This window comes from Manis pentadactyla, chromosome 1, assembly GCF_030020395.1.
Source record: "Manis pentadactyla isolate mManPen7 chromosome 1, mManPen7.hap1, whole genome shotgun sequence".
Classification (NCBI taxonomy): domain Eukaryota; kingdom Metazoa; phylum Chordata; class Mammalia; order Pholidota; family Manidae; genus Manis; species Manis pentadactyla.
The window spans coordinates 192,224,588-192,247,309 of record NC_080019.1 but is presented as its reverse complement, the minus strand read 5'-3'; the positions used below and the strand labels follow the sequence as shown (position 1 = coordinate 192,247,309).

The 22,722-nt window shown below is 45.1% G+C and overlaps 1 protein-coding gene across 2 annotated transcripts in view; it reads left to right on the top strand.

Annotated features, from left to right (window-relative positions):
- DSCAM (DS cell adhesion molecule) overlaps nucleotides 1-22,722 on the top strand; it is a 713,077-nt gene that overhangs the window by 550,001 nt on the left and 140,354 nt on the right. The gene's annotated exons all lie outside the window — the stretch shown is intronic.

Sequence of the window (22,722 nt, the reverse complement as noted above, 5' to 3'; positions counted from 1 at the left end):
AGACCACACATACAGGATGCAGGAGGTGGGGGGACACACCAGGTGGGGAGACAGGATGCTTTGCTAAAGGTCTTAACTGGTAACTGGAAACAAGCTATAGCAAAATCCTACAATGGCTTACATTTTAAGCTTTGGAAGAGAGTAGACATTCAAAAGCCATTGGAAATTGCAAATGAGATAATGTCACACTGGAAATGGCATTTTACGAAGCTGAACCTGGCAGAGATTTAGGATAATGGGAGTTGGAGGAGGTGGATGAGCCAATGAGATCACCACTGTCCCAGAGGGGCACAGGCATCCTGACTCAGGCTTGAGTTCAGTGACCGGTCGTGGGACAAGAAAGCACATGTCTGATTTGAAACATGCTAGAACATTGACCAACAGTGACCAGGTCACTGATCGGCCATGGGCACCTGGGGTCAGTCCACAGTTGAGCCTGGGAAGCAGGAACAGGGAGAGGGAGGGAGTTTGGGGGAAGAGTTACCACATTTCAGCTCGCCCATGTTGAGGTGGTGGCATGCCATCCTGCTGGGAACACCTGGCTGACCTCCAGAGGTGAGAGGCTGGCTGAAAACAGGGTGGGTCAGGGCTTTATAATAGGTCGTGGGGACAGCCCACGCAGATGAGGTCTGCAGGGTAAGGGAGAGGCGGGGAAGCGTCTCTGTGTGCAGACATGCCCGGTACAGAGTCTAGAAATTAAGAAACAGTCCTTCACTTAACCCTCCTCCTTCTGGTTGTCACCGTACAAAGCCTGATAACATCCCAGACAGGCTGCATACCTCGCCTGCGTCCTCCTACTGCGTCTTCCTAACAAGCTCCCACCAAGCTGTTGTCAAGGCAGGAGCCAGCACACTTCATCACCCCTAGCAACCAGCGCCCAGCATCCCCAATGCACGTGAGCGAAAAAGGGACAATTACTCATGGTCCGAGTGGCTACCGGCAGCCTCTCTAAGCCTACAGATTTCCATCTCTACAATTAATCCTGATTGCAGGGTCTCAGAATTGTGCCCTCTCATTTAGTTGTCAGTTTCCTTGCACTTAGAGCTTCCAGTAAGAAATTACAGTAGCTCAGACTTTATCTTTGGGGCTATTTGTTTTGAGGGCTTTTGCCTTCCTTGGAGGTGGAGAGATGCTTCCTATCACCAGCAGACATTTCTTTGCTTTCCCTGGAGCGTCAGATCAGCCTGTTTTAACTTGCTGTTCTGTTTTTAACAAGAGAGGGAGGAGGGGAGGGTGGAGAGGCACAGATGGGAAATTTTCCAAGCAGGAGGCTGCAGCTGCCGCTCCGTATCTGTGCTGCTCCACCCAAGGGAATTTCATTTGGATTTTCCTGGAGAGACCAGTTATCTAAGGATAGCTTTCTGTGGGTTCTCTCCATGCTGGAAATGTTCCTGCACACGTAGGTTAGAGAGGAAATGTTGCTTCTTTTTCCAGCTTTCCGCAACTGATGGGAACCCCTGCCTGTTTAGGAATCTAAGGCTGAGCAGCCATTTGAGCTCCTTGAATAAAAGGTGCAAGGTCACTGAAAATACTAACTCCATGCAAGAGTCTGGGTATCCGACCGAGAGCCTTCTGAGATTTGCTGCTGTTTGCTTTGACAATGGAGCTGTGGCCTGAGTTAGCCCAGCAGTGCAGCCTCTGCAGGAGTCCTCAACCGGGGCTCAACGACATTTGGGGGCACCTTATTTTCAGGAGGTCACTGTGCTGCTCACGTTGGAACCTGGGATATTTCAGTGAGACCTTAAACTCAAGCCATTAAGTTCATATTATTATGTCACAAACAAAACACCTTTGTTTTCTGTTTGTAAAGTTAATTTTTGTAAACACAAAGTTTATTCTAAAAGATTCAGATCAGAAAGAAATAAAGTAGAGGGTGACTATTATCTGTTATTCACCACCGTGGGCATATTTACTATCTTTTAGGGCATTTTAATTTTTGATCCTACAGATAGATTTGTACACTTGTGTGGAAGGATAGGTGAGGGAAGAGAGAGAAAGGTTCATAAACATACTTTTCAAAAACACAAAAGGATTATGCTTTATAGGGTTTTTCTATTAAACTGATAACATATCACTGATATTGTTATGGATCACATTGTGTCCTACCAAAATTCGTATGTTGAAGTCCTCACCCCCAGTGTGACTGCGTTTGGATAAAGGGCCCTCAAGCAGGTAATTAAGGTTAAATGAGGTCACAAGGGTAGGGCCGGAAGCCAATAGCACTGGTGTCCTTTAAGAAGAGGCAGAGACAGCTGGGATGTGCACACAGAGATCAGACCATGTGAGGACACAGCAGGAGGCCACCATGTGCAACCCAAAGAGAGGCCAAGCTTGCAGACACCTTGATTCTTGAACTTCCAGACTCCAAAACCATGAGAACATTAATTCTGTGGTTTAAGCTACCCAGTCTTTGGATTATTATTATAGCAGCCCAAGCAAACTAATACAAATATCTTTATGGGATTTTAAATAAAGTTTTCAGTGTTTTAATGACTGAATAATATTCCATCCTATGGCTGTGTGATTACTTACTTCAATCATCATGAACGCTTAGTTGTACCTAAAGGTTTTTTACTATAAATAAGGTCGCGGTGAGCATCCTTATACATAAACTGTACACATATATCAAATCAGTTTTTAGGATAAAATCTGAGATGGAATTTCAGAGTCTAAAAATGTGCTTAAGCAAAATTGTGATACATGTGGCCAAACTAGCTTCCCGAAAGGCTGCACCAACTGTAGGATTCGAGCACCAGCATCCCCACTGCTCACCAAACTGGACCCTCAGTCTTTAACTTGCTCTGCATTTGTGAGCAGAATTGGCCATTTAATTTCATGATGAAAGAAGTTGAGATACCATGTTACCCAGCAATTCCACTTCTGGGAATTCCCCAGAAGGAAACAAGATCACTAATTTGAAAAGATATATGCACACTTACGTTTATTTCAGCATTATTTACAATGACCAAGATATGGATGCAACCTAAGTGCCCATGAAAAGATGAATGGATAAAAAAGATGGAGTATTACTGCCCAGCCATAAAAAGAAAGAAATCTTGTCATTTGTGAACATGTGGGTGGACCTAGGAGATAACATGCTAAGTGAAATAAGTCAGGAAGAGAAAGATGTCACTCATATGTAGAATCTAAGAAACAAAGAAATAGACCCATAAATACTGACAATAGACCGTCGGTTACCATAGGGGAGGAGGATGGGGGATGCAGGAAATAGGTGAAGGGGATAAAGAGGTACAAACTTCAAATTATAAAATAAAGTAGTCATGGGATTTCAACATAGATAATATAACCAATAATATTGTAATATCTTGGTATGGTAACTGGGTGACTTACCATGGTGAGCATTGGTAATATATATAAATATGAAATCACTGTGTTGAACACTGTGTTGCACAACCAATATAATATTGAATATCAACTATATTCTAATAAAAAAAGCTGATGTGTTGATATTTGATTATTGAAATTCCCATGTCTTCTTTTTGAATAGCTTCTATTTATTTCTTTTTAAATGACTTCTCTTTTTTCATTTTTTTTTTCAAGATTTTTTGCTTGGTTTTTATTTTTTAGTGTTTCAGGGTATTTTATTAAATTTTTGTAATTTTTTAATTGAAGTATACTTGAAAAATTATATTTTCAGGTGTACAAAATAGTAATTTGACATTTATATACATTATGAAATGCTCATCATGATAAATATAGTTACCATCTGTCCCCATACAAAGGTATTACGATATTGTTGGTTATATTCCCTATGCTATACTTCTTATCCCTGTGTTTTCCTGAATATTTATAAACTCCTGTGATCACATGATAATCCTTTCTTTGTTATGTATTACAATATCTTTTCCCATTTCCCATTTTCCTTTTCATTTTGTTTTGCTTAGTTTATTGCTGTATAGAATCCTTAAATTATAATGTAGCCAGATCTACTCAGCTTGACCTCAGAGTTTCTGACTTGGCTATTGTGCACACAATTTTTCTCTTTTGCTCAAACTATTTTCCTAAATTTCTTGTAAATAATTTTGTAAATATCAGGGGAAATGCAGGGTTTAAGAATATTTGCTACACACATTATTTATAATTAAAAGAAAACAGTGTTTATACTTGCTCATCCAATGCATCCAAACAGTCATGTCACAGGGGGTCAGGAGATGCCTTTTGGTGTTAAAGTTGCCCATTCCTCTAGGCCAGTGGTTCCCAGCGTGTGGTCACCTGACACAAGCACCATTGTCTCACGGGAGCTGATTATGGATGTGCAGACTGGGGTGGGGGGGTTCCTCCCTACCCTAGTCCTGCTAAATCAGACACTCAGCTACGTGTAGGCATCTGGGCTGCACCATGCCTACCAGGTGACTCTGAAAGCAGGCTCACATCTGAAAACCATTGCTGTGCCCCCTGCAGACAGACCTATGCCCATGACCTCAGAGCATTTCCCCTAAGTAGCTTCCAGGGGCTTAACCCTTATACTCCATCCCTGTCATTAGGGACACACCCATACAGATAAGAGCATTTTCATTACAGTGCACTTGCTATTAACACATGCACATGCAAACTCACACACGTTTGAAACCCTAGTGACCTATGTACATTGACATTACTTATTCTTCGAACTGGGTGGGTACCAGAAAGAGAGATACCATTGCAGCCCAGGCTGGATGTTGAATCAGAAGTCACAGTCCCCGCCCCTTTGGGCATCCAAGACTCTGAGAAGGAGGCAGATGCTGCTACCAGCACCAGAAGCCTCTGCAGGCCTGTTTCCACATTAAATATGAAAGGTCACATGAGGTAAAACCTCCAGCTCCTGTTGCATAAAAATTCTCCAATTGGGATGGAGAAAATAATTGCAGGCTTTCTTCATAGCAGCTCTATGTGATACCATTAAATGTTCTTTAATATGCCTGAATATTTTGATACATAAATAAATACATACCTGCTCTCTCTTCCCCTCCCCTCTCTACCTATCTATGTGGAGAAATACACAGTATAAATATGCATCTCTGAAGACAAATAGGGGAAATCACTAAGGAGATGTTTTTAATCCTTTAACAGACCATTTTTCATGGCTTTGCAGCTCAGCCTGTGTGCTATAGAGACCACATCAACTGTGCTTACGTGTGTACTTATGTGCATGAGCGAGCGGTGAATGAAAACCACTAATGTCCCACCATGCACTGCTTGGCAGGGCTCATTTTCATGGGAGCCGAATGTGCCTAGTGGGTTTCTGCTTCATTTAGAGCCATCAATACCTCAATTAGTGCCTGCTTGCCTCCCCTGGGAGGAACAGTTACACATTTCACTTCACAAGCCTCTGATATCTAAAAACCCCTGGAGAGCTGCTCGGTCATAAAATATCTCCTGATTAACAGTGCTGTTTGCCAGGAATCCCTTGTTCCTTTCTGTGTCCCCCATTGTAAGATTTATCAACTGCCATAAACAGAAGACACTGAGAGATGCCGCCTGCCAGCAGAGGTGCGTTGACAATATCCCCACAAGAGTCCCATCTGAGGGTTCACTGATTTTACACCTGGATCTGGAACTCCTAAGTCCACAGCACCGAGCAAAAAAAAGCACTGATTTCAGGGGTGTGTGTGTGTGTGTGTGTGTGTGTGTGTGTGTGTGTGTGTGTGTGTGTGTGTGTGTGCATGTGCATTTACTTATCCTGGCATATACTCTCGAGCTGGGACATGACCTCCACCACTTGGTATCATTAATGTACAGTTTAGCACATGAGGAGAATTTCCCCCACTCTGAATTAAGAGAGAAAAGGCAGCTGGTTTGGGCTCCCACAGGCTGGGTTTAGCTCCTCCAGAAGAGGTATATTTCCATCTGCAGAGTTACTGGTGTCGCTTCCTATCTCCATAGCCTCTCTCCGCCATCACTTCAGCTAACCTGTAAACTAGGACAAGATACTATCTGAGCACTCTGAATTTCTCTTTTTGAAAGAGAAAGTTCTTAAAAAAGAAATATATAATGGTATACTTATTTCCTAACATACGTTACTAAAAATGCACTTTCACATAAAATTGGGAGAAAACTTTTAAGATAATTCAGATGTTCCAGTGGCCCAGGAATTGTCCTCTATGCCTCCAACACAGACATGTAGAGGTGTGCTCATATGCACATATGCACATGCATAGAAAAATGCATGCACATGCACACAACCACACACACACTCAAACACACACATGTTGGCCCTCCTATAGACCTGTGGCAATGATCCCTTTGAAGACACCACAGGAAACCCTTTTCTTGGAAAGTGAGGAGATCATCAACCACTCTTTTCACATCAAGTTACCAGAATTTAGCAGTTTTAAAAAACACTCCCTTTTTCCTTTCTTTTAAACCCATGCTCTCAGTTTTCTATGTGAGATGATGGATGCAGTTTATATTATTTACCGTATTCATGAATACTTCACTGAGAACCTACAAAAATGAAATTTACTTTAAAGCATGTTTTATTTATTTATCAGTCTTTATAAAAACCACACAGTGTGCTTAAATCTTGAAAATCTCTATGATCCCCTCACCTAACACTTTTTGCTTTTCCCCTCTGGTCCTGGCCCTTATGCATGTACATGAAATGCTCTCCAGCCTCACTAGAATATAAACCGAGTTGGGAAAACAAGCCACAGGTGCACATGTTACCCAAAGAAAAAAAATGCCAACATTATAAACCCTGTACCATCTGCAGAGGACTCTTCACGTATTTGATCTTTGCAGCTGCTCTGTCTTAAAGGAGGTGCCACACGGCACCCACTGAAGGATCAGACTCCGGGTATAAACACTCACCTGAGTTTATGGTGCATGAATCGGCAGAGCCAACACTGAGAGCCAGCAATTCTAGTTCCAACCCTGTCCTTTTTCCCCAGCACCTTCACAGGACGTAGTGTAAGGCTCTGGGTGTTGGGTGGGCAGGAAGGGATTATGCAAAGGACAGCTCTAAAGCCATGGTTCTCGTATCTTCGCATGCACCCAAATCACTTAAAGCACTTGTTCAAGCAGATTGCAGGCCCCAGAATTTGCTTTTGTACCCAGTTCCCAGATAATGCTTCTGCTGCAAGTTCAGAGACCCATGGTTAGAGACACATTAATCACAAAAATGGTCTGTGAGAAGGGGACATTTGTACAGCTATGTTTGAAAGCTTGGCACTGTTTCATTAATTTAAAAATGTGTCTACTTTGACTGGAGATTACACTTCTTTATATGTCTCCTGGAGAAATTTCATGCCTAAGTGACCAGGGTCCATGTATGAAAATGTCCACAGTCACTTTATTTCCAATGGCCAAAATCAGAAACCTCTTAGATAAATAAATTGTGGAATAGTCACGCAAAGAAATGCTATACAGCAATGAAAACACCTGCAGTTACTACAGATATACTGTGCAGATATGATGCAAATATAATATAGGAATGAAAGGAGACACAAAATGATTAAGACAACATGATCCTTCTGTATATACAATTCCAAGACAGGCAGGACTGCATACCCCACTGGGAAAAGAAGAGGTGCCTGTGTTAGAACTCTGCCTCCACCACTTACTACCTGTGCGACCTTGAGTGGTCCTTCAGTCTGTCTGTGCCTCAATTTCTGCACTCCTAAAATCAGGGTAAGAATAGCACCAACCTCCTAGGGTTGCTGTAAAGATTAAAAGCCAATAAAATTCTCAGTAAGTCTTCACACATGTTAATTATCATCGTCATTATTTCACCAAGTGCTTTTTAAGGGCATTTTATGTCCTTAATACTAGCATAGTCAAAAGATAAAGACATGCAGGGAGGAGAAATGAGACCTACATTAAACCACATATTACAACCAAATCCAGACAACCAAATTAACAAGACCACCTAAGCATTGTATGCAAGCAAATGAGGGCCTGTCATCACGGGACAAATGAAGAATGTGCTGTGGGAATGAATCCTGACACAGGATGAAGAGCAAGTGATCAAAATGGCTTCAAGGAAAAGGCAACATATCAGAAATTTAAAATGTGGTTTTAAAATTAAACCATTGCATGTTTGAACGCAGGATCGAAGTCCTGGGCATTGGTTTGTCTTGGACAAGAACCTTCAGGGGGAAGAATCCCCTGAGATGCCCTAAGAGGAAGTGGCATGAGCATGCTGCCAGGAGGCCCGGCCCGGAATCCCAGGGCTCACCAGGCAGTGGGCGCTCGCAGCTGACAGCAACAGAAGGCGGAGTGGTTCACCACCACAAGGGTCGGTGGGAATGATGGTTTAGCTTCTCTCTCTTTGCTACTCCATGAAAAACAGCCATACAAAGTTGAACACCTGCTCGAAAGTTAGAATATGGCTTTGGGCCTAACTCCTCTTGAGTATCTGTCCCCAAGCCACTGGAAACTGGGGGTTCTGCTTCCATGGAAACCTCTTGCCTTCCAAGGACTGTGTCAGAATACTTTAGGAGGGGGAAGGCTTGACCAGAGGGGAATCCACTTTCAAGCTCCCACATGGGGCTGCTGGCTGGACACGTGCATTTCTCACGGTCCTCTCTACAGGCCACCTGTGTGTCCTGGTGACGTGACGGCAGGCTTCCCTGGATCGAGTGGTCAGAGACAGAGAGACAGAGAGACAGAGACAGAGAGAACTCCAGAGCCCAAGACAGAAGCAGCAGTATTTTTTTAATCTAACCTCAGAGTGACTTACCACCATTCCTGCTGTATCCTGTCAGTCACCCAGACCAGCCACCCTGGTGAAATGTGGGAGGGGCTGTACGAGGACATGATGCCAGGACTCAGGGATCACTGTGGGTCATTTGGAAGATGGCTAACTGCTGCTGATGTTTTTTTCTGATTAATATTCTGGACCTCATCCAATTTTTCATGATGACAAAGTCTGTTTTCTTACATTTACTTCTTATTATGACTGTCAGCAGGAAATCAAAGTCTATATACTATTTTCTTTCCTTTTACATGATTATCAGGAAGTTACTAGGCAACATGTAACATCTATGTACATGACAGGACAGAGAAAAAAATGAAAGAAACACCTATGTCAATGTGAATTTGTTGAAAATACTGTTTTTAATATTTTTGGTTAATATTCATACTTGTTATACAAAATAAATCAACTTTCTTCCTATTGAAACATGTTCTGCGTGACTATAATATGATCCTAAATGTTCTTCTTCTTGACCCTGACCCACTGAATCACGTCAAAGCTGCCAGAAGTGGAGCAGTTTCATTCTTGTTAAAGCTGAATGTCAAACACAGCCTGCTGTAGCTTCGAAGCACGTATTTGATTAATGGTTGTAATCAAAGTAACTTCATCATGTAAGTGTAATAACCCAGCCAAGGAGGTATTTCATTATATGCTAAGAACGTATTAATTCCTGGCTGGAGAAATCATCTTCTTTATGAGGATTAGAGCCACCCAGTAGGCAGCCTGACTTGCTAAAACTTTTATGAACAATAAGTGTTTGGACAGGAGGGAGTTCTGAGTCTGTGGCAGTAGTAATAACACTTGGTGTTTCTGCCGGGCCTTTCTCCCGACGCTCAGTGGGCTCTGCTAACATCGTCTCATTAATCCTCGTCGCAGCTTCAGGAGCCTGGAGGTGTCCTTGTTCTTACAGATGAGGAAGCAGAGAGGAAGCTGAGAGGCAGAGACCCCAAATGGAGGAAAAACCACTTGGCCTTTGGATGCCTGGAGAAGCAGGCACAGAATTGCAAATCATTTTCCCTACTGAAGTGCTGCAGACAATTTCAAGAATAATGCTTTTTACAGCAATGAACGTAGAAGCTTCAGTCACAATAGCCAAAAGCTGGAAGCAACCCAAGAGCCCATCGATGGATGACTGGATAAACACAGTGTGGCGAATACACACAATAGGATGGCGTTCATGCTCATAAAGAAAGGAGATTCTGACGCTGCTACAACATGGGTGAAGCTTGAGACACGATGCTGAGTGAAATAAGCCAGTCACGAAGGGACAAATACTGCAGGACTCCATGGATAGGAGGTCCCTAGAGCAGTCAGATTCGTAGAGATAGAAAGTAGGATGGTGGGTACCAGGGGCTGGGGGAGGAGAACGAGGAGTTGTTATTTCATGGGGACAGAGCTTCTGTTTTGCAAGATGAGGAAGTTCCAGGATGGATGGTGGCGATGGTTGCACAACATAGTGAATTCACAACAGAGTGATGCCATGTAGCCGTGCACTTAGCAGTGGCTCGGATGCTACATGCCCTGCCAGGTCTGTGGAGGTCAACCTGTGTTTGCCGTGCCTGGGAATGCAGCTGAGGGTCTCTGGATGACCCCAGGTGATGTGAGGGTAGGGGCCGTGGTCACAATGAAAGATAATGTGGGTGGGCTGCCTGTGTTAGAAGGGGACTCACCCCTGCTCTCATTAGGGCTCACCTCCGTGTGCACGGCCATCACGGTCACTGAGAAGGAGCTGGCTGCTGGCTCCCCGTTCCATCTGCAGGACTGGGTTGGGCCTGCCAAGTCTTCCCCAGCAACTGGCCCCTCGCAGCTCCCCTACCCCCTTCAGGCACCCAGGCTGCTCTTCCCTGCCAGTGACACAGCAACTGCCTTGGCGCCTGGGTTCCTACCAGCCTCCGGGCCCGCGTCCGGGGTATGTGGCCAGCGTGGTGGCATGGGGCTCCAGGTCCCAAGAGGCCTGCACTTGGGGTTTAATGTTTTTCAGCCACTATTTTAGTAAGAAATTCTTGGTAAGTTTTTTCTTCAAGCCCATGATGTAAGTGAAGTCTAAAGGAGCAGGGGGTCCCCAGCCCCTCCTCATCTCACTGCCTGCATCCCCAGAATCCATTCCCTGTGACTTACTCTCCACTGCCTGGGACCCCAGGCCCCCCTTCCCTGCATCCATCCCACACCCCACGGTCCTCCCCCGTGAGGACCTAGGTGCATGCGGAAGAGCAGGATGGGGCCTCCCAAGGCATCTTTATTTGGGCACAACACTGCCCTCCTGCCCCAAGGCGGAAGCACCACAGGACTTCCCACAGTGACTGGAGTAACCCATCCAAGACCCGGGCATGCTGGGCACTGTGGCGGGAGGGGGACCTGGAAGCTGGTGGGGCGTGAGCACATGCACGTCAAGCCCCAGGCTGTGTCCTGCTGCCTGGGAGCGTCAGCACCTACCAAGCCTCAAACCCAAGGGAACACAGTATTAAATAGAAAATACAAACCATTGTGACATGTGGAGAGAGAGACTGCAGAAGGAAAATCTTTTTTTTAGAATTTTGGTGACACATTTTCCTTCTTTTTAACTGAACATCTCTACGTTTTCACTTTGCTCTGGGTCCTGTAAGTCACACAGCCAGTCCTGCTGGCAGCATGCCGTCCACGTGCAGTAGGCTGGCAGGAGAGATGTTGGCCCCAGGTCCCACTTTGCAGCTGAGGACACGGAGCTTCCAAGCACGTGATGGGGAGCCTCCCCTGAACGCAGCCAGCCCCAGACTGCGGGGCTTCCAAGGGCGCTGTGGCTGCCCCATGCCCTGTGGGTGGGTCTCCAGGCCTCCACCAGGGCTGGGCAAAGAGGCTTTACACTTGGACGCAGGAGACCTGGGTTCTCCTTCTAGATGGCCCACTTAGTAGTTGTATGGACTCATCATCCCTGACCCTACTTTGTTATGGGTAAGCAGAATTAAAGACTCTCCTTCCCTACCGAGAGCATGGGTGTACGTGAGAGCGTGCACGTGGAGGTGCTCTGACACTCAATAGAGAGGCCCAGGGGCATTTGTTATTTCTTGTGGCTTAGCTTAGATCCACCTGGCTTTCCCAGACCCCAGAGGAAAAAAGGGAGATAGGGAAAGGAAAGGGGAGGTGTGGGCAGGGAAAGGTCCATCGCCTTAGGGATTAGGGAAGGTGACTACTGCATGACTTCATGGTGCTACTGACGTTTTAAAACTCTTAGGAGATGAAATAGGGCTTTGGGTTAGGGGTAGGAGAGGGGCATAAAGGAAGGACATTGTAGTTTAGCCAGTCTTAAACCCTTCAGTTTTCTGCTTCCTGACTTAATTAATAAAGGCAAAGAGAAGAGGGTGTGAAATACAAAAATTCTCTTCTTTCTAATCATAAAAAATTTCCACCTTCAGAATAGGTGTTTGGTGTCTGGTTCTCTTTGATTGTCTGCAAAATATCTGTTAATATAAGTTGAAATCCAGTGAATCTGCTAGAACTGGTATTTCTATATCTTTCACACTTATTTATAACATAATTGTGAATGTACTTAAAATGATACTTAGAAGTATGTCTTGGGTCATTTCATGGTCAGAGTTTCCATGCCGTCAGGTTGTTGTGTGGAGTAAATGCATGCATAGTACATGGGAAAGCTCCCAGTACACGGCCAGCATGCATAAAAGGTGATATTATTTGGAATTGAGAGGGAGAAATAGAAAAAAGAATGGAGAAAAATGAGGAAGGAAGGAAGGAAGGAGGGAGGGAGAGTAAGGATGGGAGGAAGAGAAAGAGAGAGAGAAAGGGAAAGCGGAGGACAGTCACAGCTGGGAAGGCCTTGGAGGGCATCCTGTCGAGTTGTTTCGATCCAGGCTATAACAGAAGTCCGCCCGTTATCCGCAGTTTCAGTGACTCATCGTCAGTCGGGTCTGGAAGCAGATGATCCTCCTGCTGTAGCGTCAGAAGGTCAACAGCGGCTACTGCCATGTCACAGCGCCTCCACCTCCCCATGATGAGCCCTTGCAGTCGGTCTCTGCCCTGAGCAGCGGGTTCAGGGAGAGGGCTGCAGGCTTGGTGCCTGACCTTTGAGATGCTCGCTCTTTCACCTAACTGTATTTTACAATAGAATGATGAAAATTATATAGTCAGATGATTTTGATTGACTGATGAGATAACAGCAAAAAATCAATTTTGATTCAAATCTGTGCATGAAATATTCATTGTAGAATCCAGGCAGTGGGTATATATATATATATATATATACAGCTATTCGACTTCTTCACGTTTGCATTTTTGTCCTAGTCAAATGGGGAGATGTAAACAAAGCAACTGCTGAAGTAGCTTAAAAAATGTGTTCCTGCCCCAGTGCATCTGCCTCGCTGGCCTTCCCAGCTGGAAACCTTAGTGTCCCTGCCTTTGGTTTCCAGCTTGGGCAATGGAGCAGCCTCGTTGCCTCACTCGTGGCCCCACACCGTCCTTTGCCACCTCTTTTCTGACAGAGTGGAGGGACCGAGGGACTTCCCAAGGTAGGGGCTTTCTTGTTCACACGTGGACCGTCCTACGCAGGCTGGCCGCCCCTCTGTCCCTCCGTTGTGAGTCATTACAGACGATGGTAATGATGGTTTTAGAATGGGACTCGTTAGGGTCAGATCCTGGTTGACTCTTGTAACTGGGGCTTTGACACCCATTCCTCCTTTCCTACTTCCTGTTGTCTTCTCCGTAAAATGAAAGGATTGAGCTAGACCATCAAGCCAGGCAGGTTGCCTCGGTTGGGATTACACAGGCTGCTGGGAATTTTGTTTTGTTTCTTTGCCAATGGTGGTTTCAACAGAGCTGAAGAGAGGGAGAAAAGACATAAAAATGTATCAGAATCAGATTTGTCTTATTGATAGAGCCACTAAAAGAGGAGAGTGAATTTGGAACTAATCTTTAATATCAGTGATTTATTAATATAAGTTTCCATTCTCATCCTCTCTGTATCCTTCTGCTAAGAAATCAACATACGTACGCATCAATTTATGGCTGATTTATCCATTAAAACACAAAAATGTGCTGTTCATATTTATAGGGCTCATTGTTATGAATAAGGGGAAGTTACTGTTCCTAGGTAAGCGTGCCACCTCCCCAGTGCCTCTGGTGCTGTGGGGACACCTTTTAAAACCATCACTGAAGCAACACTCTCTTTGTACTATTCTGGTGGGTGTTAAACAATGAGCTGCTGTAGGACAGAGGAAGGGAAGAACGCCCTGCTTTCTAGCATTTGCCAGGGTCAGTGCTGTGGAGCCTCCAACCATTCCCAGTCTCCGGCTCCATAGGTGACACCACTGAACTGCAGAGTTGGGTCACAATGTGCATAATCTGCTTTCCTTGGCCGGTGGCAGCGGCCCCACTACACTGCAGCAACCTTAGGCTGCAAGAAAGTAGGTCAGCTGATGCTGCCTTCTACCACACAAAGCAGATTTGCTGAACATTGAGGTGCTGTTAAAGGATATTGTAGTTTATGGAGGAAATTTGTAAACCCATGTATCACAGTGTAAAACGCCTTCTTTAAATGGGTAATTTTGCAGGAGAAGCATACAGCACACAGCCTTTGAGCACTGCCCTCTTGGGCTGGATTTCCTTTGTCCCTGCTGGCAGGGTTTGCCTGCAGCCTCTCTTGGGTACCAATCCCTGTTCAATTACCCTGTTTGCTAAACTTCAGGAATCCCTGCAGAAAGCCCTGCCCTACTGACCTATCGTCACCCCTCAGCATCCAGGACTGTGACAGGTGAAGAGGCCGTGCCTTCCAACATTGGCATTGCAAAGAGCCATGATTATGATCTGATTTCTAAAAAAACCCTCTTCACCATTCCTTTAACGGGCTAAAAATACTTGGCTGGGAAAGAGAACATGGGCTTGTCAGAACATGTCTCACTAAATACAGAACTTGTTACCCAGAACTGAAAGAACCATTTTAGTGGGACACTCCACCAAAGGAGAAGGTGAGTAAAGAGAGAAGCATTTTTTTTTGCAGACTAAGATAGACAAACCATTAACAAGCCAGAGGTCCATGATTGGGCTGAACTTTCCGCCCATGCAGATTGCAACACAATTGTTAAGAAAAGGAAAGGACAGGCAAGAAGTCCTCAAGCAATAACGTGCTTGTCCAGTTACTTGTTTTGAAGTAGCAGGAAATTACACTGCGGGTGAACACCACCCTTCACAATGCATTTGCTCCCCTGCAGAGGAGCTAAGACAGAAAAAAAAAACCTTTATTTCAGAATTGGTGCCCTCTCATAAGAAGAAGACGTGAGAGTGATAAAATGCCCTATACCTGGGAACTGATCACACTTGACATGGCCCTACAGGAGATCTGTATTTTCTCATGCCTTGACATTTTACAAATTTCCTTTTCTTTTTGCAAATGCTGCACAATTGTCAGGGACTGGGTGGGTAAGTTTTCCCAATTCTAGAGGGAAAGATTTGCAAACCCACATTCTCCAGAAAGCTAGTATCAAACTATCTTACTCTTGTGTCTGTCTCTTGCTTGATTCTGAACTCAGAGGTATTATCTGTTGGGCCATCTCAAGCTCTAATAGTGGATATGGACTATTGGCCTTGAGCAGAGATTTTTCAGGTGCCTTCCCAGTCCCTGCCAAATGCTGCTCTCCAGAGCCTTAAGATGTCCATGACTCCACAAGACATTAGCATGCATGGTTTCCAGAACTCAGCTTTGCCACCAGTTTATTCTCTGCTCAGCACAGGGCATTTCAAGAATCAGCCTTCTTACTGTGGGGGCCTCGGGGGTTGTGTTTCAAAGCTAAAATATATGTGGGTTTTACCACTTTCATGTTCCCCACCTTTAAGAGGAACAATGAGAAGTAAATATTTCCTTCATTTGGGCCTACAACAGTTTTATTCATAGGTTTGGGATTTAGATCACTTTTGGTGGCTTTGGAATCTCTGTCATAACTTGGCCCTTGTGATAAAAACATCTTCATTAGTGGGTTTAAGCCTAAACTGAAGGTGTCTTCAGTAAAGAAGCCTTAGGAAGGAGATGTGCCCAAAGGCCTGAGTAGACAACAGACTGCAAATGAAAGCCTACACTCAGACCTCATCTAAAGTCCCCATTTCCCCCAGGAAATGAAGAAATAAATCCCTACCATCAGATGCATGGAGATGCCACCAATATATGCTTATAGAGTGGTGACTTTGTGCTGTGGGCTGGCTTCTTTAATCCTCTTAATAGTCATTATCTCCATTTGACAAAGGACAAAACCGAGGCACAGGGTGGTTAAGTGACTATCTAGGGCCACACGGTGAGCATGTAGCATGCCTGAGATTCAAACTCAGGCAGCTACCATGGTAGACAGGCTGATGACAACCCAACATAAAACAGTGATTGTGCAACTGGGGATTGCTTTGGAAACTATATGCACTGCACAGTGCATTCTTCTCTGCAGAGCATCCAGGAGAAATTGTTGTTTTTTCAATATAACACTTAGAGGTCATCTTCTCCCAAAGAGTCAACACTTACAACACTTATAATCAAGGTCAGCTTAAAACAATTCCCCATCTCCTATTACAGAAAAACACAAATAATAATGGATAGATACAATAGTTTACTTCTCACTTAAATATTTCCTGGGGCTTGGCAGGCCAGCCTGGGGATGGCATCTTCATGGTGTCATTAAGGACCCAAGCACCCATCTTCAAAGTCTCCTAATGGTGCACAAGGGCTGTTGATGCTCCTGCTGTCAGGTCTTGATTTCAGGCTGGCACAGGAGGAAAGAGAGAAAGCCTGAAGGGATTCCAGCCAGCTGAGTTTGCCTACCAGAAGTCCTAGATGTCTCACTGCCTTAAGCTCAGTCAGATGGCAACACCTAGCTGTAAGAAAGTCTCGGAAACACATTCTTGAATTCAGGTTTAGTTTTTATAATAGCTCCTGTTAAAAACTGGAGGAAGGAAAAATTGGCTTGGGAAGGTACCTGAAATCTCTGCTCAAGGCCAATAGTCTATATCTACTATTAGAGCTTGAGATGGCCCAGCAAATAATACCTCTGAGGTCAGAATCAAGCAAGAGACAGACACAAGAGTAAGATAGTTTGATACTAGCTTTCTGGAGAATGTGGGTTTGCAAATCCTTCCCTCTAGAATTGGGAAGACTTACCCACCCAGTCCCTGACAAAGCCAGAGACACACAGACCCCCCTTCATCTGACACACCCCCTTTCACCACGGGAAGTTTGCAGATACGAGCAATGTCCTCTACCAACAGGAACTGGAAGGGACTGGGTCACACTTGTCAGTCCTCCCAACTCTCAGGTCAGGTAGGTTGCTGCCCCTCCGTTCAGGAAAGGGGCCGAGCTCTAATAGCAGGTCCCTGCATGTGGAGATGTAAGGAGAGGGGAACATCTCCTTCAACAATCTTCTGCCTATTCTGGGGGCCTTACTTCCTTTGTGACATTATTATTTTATTTCTGTTCTGCAAGTTCTTCTGCTTGCAGTAGGATGCTAGTAAGTGTTCCAGTGCCCAATCTCCAAAAAATGTACAAATAATAATGAAATATACAATACTCAATATCATAATTCCATGTAGCCAATTCATGTTCATAAAACACACTCATGGCTTTTCAGTGAACCCTTACGTCTGTAGCCACCCTGTGGTTGCAGCTCTGGTGAGCCAGTGTTGTTACAGCGCAAAGGGTGATGGGTACTTCGGTTTATAGTAGCAAATAGGATGGAAATGAACCGCCGAGACTTCCGGGGAACTTCATGCATTTGTCAGTGGTGTAAGTGACTTCTGCTGAATCAGATGAATCAGATTTCTTGGCTGAATCTTGCATACTGGAAAAATAACTTTTTAATATTTGGGGCCATATGCAATGTACTGGCTTCACACATTTGTTTCTGTTATTAACTTTTTCTCCATCTTTTCTTAAATCCACACAATTTAACAGTAAACTGAGCCCTGATATGTGGGCTCTACAAAAGTGGACAAGAGCTTGTTCCCATAATGTCTGTGCATTCTACACAAATCTACCAATATCTACCTGAGATAGAAGGCAAGCCCATCCAAAACCTCAAATCTCTGCAGCCCTGGGCATTTCCCACGGGCTCTCCACCCTCCATTGGGTTTAAAATGCAGAAGCCACCAGCCAGAATTACTCATTCCCCCATCTATACACGTTGGCTCCCTGCCTAACCCCAGACACCCCACTTTTCAGCGGCAGTCAGAGCGAGGTCCACAGCCATCATCACACCTCAGTGGCGGCGAAGCAGCCGAGCAACTCCTTGCTTTAAACTGAAAATAAATCCTAACATCACCACACATCCAAGTGAAAAAATACATTTTGTTACATGGACGTCTTCTTCAGCAATGAATTGTCAGTTATGGGCTAGACATAAGAGAGACTGTCCAGTTCTTGATTACTTGAACTAATTTTCCTATTTTTATCCACATTTTGGCCCCATTTTATCTAGTGAATCTTACAACAGGCCACCAGTTCCTGTCTTTAAGAGATTAAGTAGTTTTAAGAGCAAAAGAAAGCATCTTGAAAGATTCTCAAATAGTTTGTCTCCTTAAAATATAGATTTTTTTAACAAAACCTCAACTGCATTTCAAGTTCCTAAGTAATTTTATGTTGTATACATATGTGGGGTCTGTAACTATTATAGAAAAGGATTTTTCACCAGAAACGACTACCCTGCCTTGCGCTACTGAGCGTGCCTGAATACACCCTGCGTAGCTAATACATCGGGGCTCCGACTCAGTCTGCCAAGAGTGGCGGAACTGCGTGCAGTGTCAGTACCCTACAGACATGGCTGGTTCTTCCCCAAATCACTCACTGGAAAATAACCCTACCACCTTCCTTATGGCTGTATTTTTGAGAAGACATTCACAGGCGCTTATAGAGAGATGCTGAGTTCATTCAGCACCATCATAGGAGTAAGAGGTCCACAGAGCTGATTTCTCTTACCCTCTTGGATACTTAAAATATCTTTATTAGTCACTATTAAAAGAAACCATCCTAAGGATTTTAAATAGTCCTGTCTTATTAAACAAACCACACCAAGCCAGTTCAATGTTTTCTCAATGGCTGAGGCACGTCCTTTGAAAACACATGGTGACGTTGCTCTGGAGGGCCCTGAAAAACTTTGGGGTGGCTGCACTGTGAGTGCAGGGGTGGGGGGTGCCTACAGGGTGGGGAGCAGGGACACCATTTTTGCTGGCCCCAAGTGGCCCCACACCACTGTGGTGCCAAGGGCCATGCCTGCTTGGTGTTGTCCACCATCTTCTCTCAGATCAGCTCTCTGGCTCTAATGCTTTTGTTACTGGTTCTGCCCTGGGCAGCCGGCTGCTGTCACCAAGGGTGGTTTTAATCAGCTGTGGGCAGGAAAGTAATTTAACCACACTCATCCATCCTGCTTATAAACACAAATAGACTCTGAGAAAGCATTGGGGCTTTCTTCTAATGCTAAAAGATTTGCATTTTGTAAAGATATTTTCGTGCTATTTGGGGATTCTTCGATGCAATTTATCATTGCTTCATTTTTCTCATAAAAATATTCCCTATGATAGAGATTTACTGAAATGATGCAACTACAAAGAAAATTCTCACTCTATGTTTAAAGGAACACTGATAAGGAGACATGTCAGAAGATCCTCACCAACGAGCCTGGCCTCTCCCTGTGACTGGGATCAGGCACGTGCCCCCCAGGGCCATAGTGCATGTGCACCACAGTGCATGGGCAGGCCGGTTCCCATGCCAGGTGTGGGCCTGCCCTGGGCACAGGTGTGCAGTGCCCTGCAGGTTCCCTTAGTCACGTCTGAGCATCCCCTCTCAGCTCTCCATCCAGAGCTGTCTGATGGCGGGTGGTGCAAAGCTGAAGGCCTGAGTGTCCACGATTGAGAAGCGGGGTGGGGAGTGGTCCACTCTGCACCCGGCTGCTCCTGGAGCCTCACCCCGGGCCTCCTGGGCTGCAGAGAACTCCCTTGGAAAGGGGCACCATGTCTCCCTGTGGCCCCTGAACGTGGGGTGCATGTTGCCCCTTCTTTCTGGGCAGGGCCCCTCAGTGGATGACTATCTGGACCTGCTAATGGGGCCTCCTTCCCGCAGTGGGCTGGGGAATTGGGAGGGGTTGAAAAGGTCCCCAACTATTGCCCTAGACGCTCTCCTACTGCTGCACAGGCTGCCACAGGAAGCTCTCTGCCTTCCCCATCCCAAGGAAGCAGTCCCTTTGCTTAATTCTCTCAAGTGACACCCATCAGCTACTGCTGGAACCTTCCTCACCACCCTCAGCTGCTCTGCATGGAGCACCAAGGTGGGCCTGGGGTTTCCATCCCAGGCTGCCGCTCACTTTCTTGCAGCCTTACCCACCACATTCCTGTTCCCTCGCCATAAACTCTGCCTCCTAACCACCCCTGCCTTCCTCTCTGGGCCCAGTCTTCTTCCCCGAGGCTGCAAGAATGGCAAAGCCCCTCAGGGAGACAGTGTGCTGGTATCTCAAAGTGTTCAACAAATAATTGCCATGTGACCCAGTAGTTCCTCTCCTAGGAATCTACCCAGGAAAAATGAAAACATAAGTCCACACAGCAGCCTGTTCACATTCATGGCAGCGTTATTCATAATGTCCAGAAAGGGGAGCATCTCAAATGCGCACCAACTGGCGAACGAATAAACAAATTGTAATAATTCCATACATGAAATACTATTCAGCAACAGAAAGGAATAAAGTACTGATGTGATAATAGGGCTGAACCTTACAAACATGCTCAGTGAAAAAAAGCCCACAAAGTTAGACACAAAAGAATACTTACTGTAGTCTGCCATTTACAGGGAATGTTCAGAGAAGGCGAATCTGGAGGGACAGTGTTGATCAGGGGCTGCCTAGGGCAGGGGATGGGAAAGGATGATATGTGGGCAAGAGGAATCTTTTTGGGGTAATATAAATGCTCTAAAATTTCATGTGGTGACAATTATTCAACTCTATGTACTTGTATTGGGTTGTAATAGTGTATGTAGTGTGTGTGTGTGTGTTTTGGGTAATGTAAATATACTGGTATTGCCCTCCAAAAATTAATTTCTACCCAGAGCCTCAGAATATGAACTTATGTGGAAATAGGATGTTTGCAGATATAATCAGGTAAGATGAAGTCATACTGCATTAGTGTGGGTCCTAAACCTGGTGACTAGTGTCCTTATAAGTCACCCATGTAAAGACAGAGAGAAACCCTCAAGGGAGGGCACAGTATGAAGATGGGGACAGACTCTGGAGTTATGCTGCCACAAACCAGTGGACGCCCAGGGCCACGGGAAGCTGGACAAGGCAAGGAAAGATCCCCACCTCGGGCCTTCCAGGGAGCGTGGCTCGGCTGCCACCCTGGTGTGGGGCTGGCCTCAGACTGTGAGGGAGTGAGGTTCTGTCGCTGTAAGCCACCCGGCCTGTGGCAGTCGTTGGTGCTGTCCTAGGAAATGAGTACAATATTAAAACCATTGAACTGTACACTTGGAAGAGGTGATTTTATGCTATGTAAATTACACCTCAATCAAGCTGTAATTCACATTTGAAATGTTTGTTAAGTCATGTAGAGGAAGGGAGTGAGGAGACCAAGGGCTGGGGGTGCAGAGCCAGGTTTGCTGCTTCTCAGGGTCCTGGGAGAGGACCCCCCCACCGCTGCAGAGTGTGGGGCTCACCATGCCTCTTTTCCCCAGTTACAGCTTGTCCTCTCTACACCTTGTTATCTCTGCCACATGCCTGCTGACTGTACAGAACATCAAAGAGGTTCTTCCTGGATGTCCAGGCTCTAGAACTGGTCGACCTTTGACCTGCGATATGTCCCAAACCACTGTGGGAGGCACAAGGGGGCCATGACCCCATATGTGCAAGTCCCAGATGAAGGCCCTGGTTTCTGGTCAAGTGCCCAGGGAGTATTGGAGGTCTTCCGAGGTGGGCAATAAAGAGCACAAGTGCACTCTTGACCTTAGTAATGAGGGAGGGGCTTTTTTTCTACCCAAGATTGGGAAGATGAGGCACTACAGGCAAATAGATTTGGTTATTTCTCAAATCTTCCTGGTCCTTTTTGATAACAACTTATTCCTTACTCAAGTGTTTTTAAAAACATCTTTAAAATTTTATGTGTGATTATTTTAGAGTCTGTATCTGCTGATTCTAGCATCTGAAGTCCTTGGAGAGATGATTCTCAGTTATGGGGCATAGTTTTCCCATGTGTTTTATAGTTTTGAGTTATGAGTTCACATTCAGCCTGGGTTTATCTGGGAGAATGCCAGTGGGCCTGGATGGAGGGTGTTGCCTTCTAGAATGTGTGTGTGTGTTTGCTTTTGCTAAGTTTCTCGGGCCTATGGCCAAACTAGGATCACCATCATATTAATCCTTCAGCAAGAATTCAACTGCAAAGCAATGTGGGGTGAGAAGAGCTGCAAATTCTCAGAAGAGACATTTTATTTCTTCATTCATAAAGCCAGCCATGGCAATTTGCATCTCCCTTTGCCATTGCAGATTTTTATATATTCTTATTTTAAATTGTTTTGGTCACACCTGCTCTGAAGATGGAGCCCTTGAAGAGCCTCTCCGGTAGTCACACCAGCAGCACCCTGTACCTTGGACCTTTCAACATCCACTTTGTTCCTGGCTCCTGGGATTTCTCTCACTTCCTTACAAGCCTAGCATGCATTTAAAAAGGTGTTTGTTTTATGATGTCAGCACTTCTGGGTGGGTTATGGAATGGGAGCTAGGTCTTATGTCACCCAGCATATCATTAAGAATGGAAGTTTTTAGATTAGTTTTGAGGCAGGGGAGAGGCTACCATGAGACGCTTCCCAAATAAAGGTTTCCCTTTTCTTAGTGAGTGGGGGAAGAGGTTCTCTGCCATAAGTTATGGGAGAAGGATAGGTCTGAGGTTCCCAAGTTACCCTAAAAGTTTGGAACAACTGTGGGGGGTGGGGACGTGTACACATAACTTCAAGGATCAGTCAGCTCCATCAGGGCTCCACCCAAGTTGATTAGTAAAGTTTCATCATTCCATACTTGGAAATGATAGTTAGAAATGTGGATGAT